Below are 1,347 nucleotides of genomic sequence, written 5' to 3'. Positions count from 1 at the left end.
TAGCCCTGGCTGTCCTGGAATTCACTTTGTAGACCAGGCTGGCCTCAAACTCAGAAATCCGCCTGCCTCTGCCTCCCAAGTGCTGGGATTAAAGGCGTGCGCCACTAACCAGTGACATAATTCTTTAAAAAAAATATTTTTTATGGTGGCACTTGGACTTGGAAGGCAGAGGCAGGCGGATATTGGTGAGTTGAAGGCCAACCTGATCTATAGAGTGAGTTCCTGACCAGCCAGTGCTATATAGTGAGATGCTGTTTCAAAAAAAAAATTGTTTTTTTTAATTTCATTTGATCTTTTTTTACAGTTCAGATTTTATCCCCCTCCTGGTCCACCCTCTGACTGTTCCACATCCCATACCTCCCCTCTCTACTGTCTCCATGAGGATGTTCCCAACCCCCTCATCCCCCCCCCAGACCTCCCCACTCCCTGGGGCCCCTAGTCTCCGGAGGGTTAGGTGCATCTTCTCTGACTGAGTCCAGACCTGGCAGTCCTCTGCTGTATACATGTTGGGGGCCTCATATCAGCTGTTGTATACTGCCTGGTTGGTGGTCCAGTGTCAGAGATCTCAGGGGTCCAGGTTAGTAGAGACTGCTGGTCCTCCTACAGGGTCACCCTTCTCCTCAGCTTCTTCCAGCTTTTCCCTAATTCAACCATAGGGGTCAGCAGCTTCTGTCCATTGGTTGGGTATAAATATCTGCATCTGACTCTTTCAGCTTGCTCATTGGGTCTTTCAGAGAGCAGTCATGATAGGTCCCTTTTTGTGAGTACTCCATAGCCTCAGTAATAGTGTCACGCCTGTGGGCCTCCCTTTGAGCTGGATCCCAATTTGGGCCTGTTGCTAGACCTCCTTTTCCTCAGGTTCCTTTCCATTTTTGTCCCTGCATTTCTTTCAGACAGGAGCAATTATGGGTCAGAGTTTTTGACTTTGGGATGGCAACCCCATCCCTCACCTGATGCCCTGAAGCTGGAAACAACCCAGAAGTCCCACAACAGAATGGATATAAAAAATGTAGAGTTTAATGAAAATGAAGCCACAACATACCCAAACTTATGGGACACAATGAAGGCAGTCCTAAGAGGAAAACTCATAGCTCTGAGTGCTGCCCAAAAGAAACTAGAGAGAGAATACACTAGCAGTCTGACAGCACAACTAGAAGCTCTAAAACAAAAGGAAGCAAATTCATCTAAGAGGAGTAGACAGCAGGAAATAATCAAACTTAGGGCTGAAATCAACCAAGTGGAAACAAAAAGAACTATTCAAAGAATCAACCAAAACAGGAGCTGGTTCTTTGAGAAAATCAACAAAATAGATAAACCCTTAGCCAGACTCACTAGAGGGCACCGGGA

This window comes from Mus pahari, chromosome 7 (genome assembly GCF_900095145.1).
Source record: "Mus pahari chromosome 7, PAHARI_EIJ_v1.1, whole genome shotgun sequence".
Classification (NCBI taxonomy): Eukaryota; Metazoa; Chordata; class Mammalia; order Rodentia; family Muridae; genus Mus; species Mus pahari.
Note: the sequence above shows the minus strand (reverse complement) of the source record.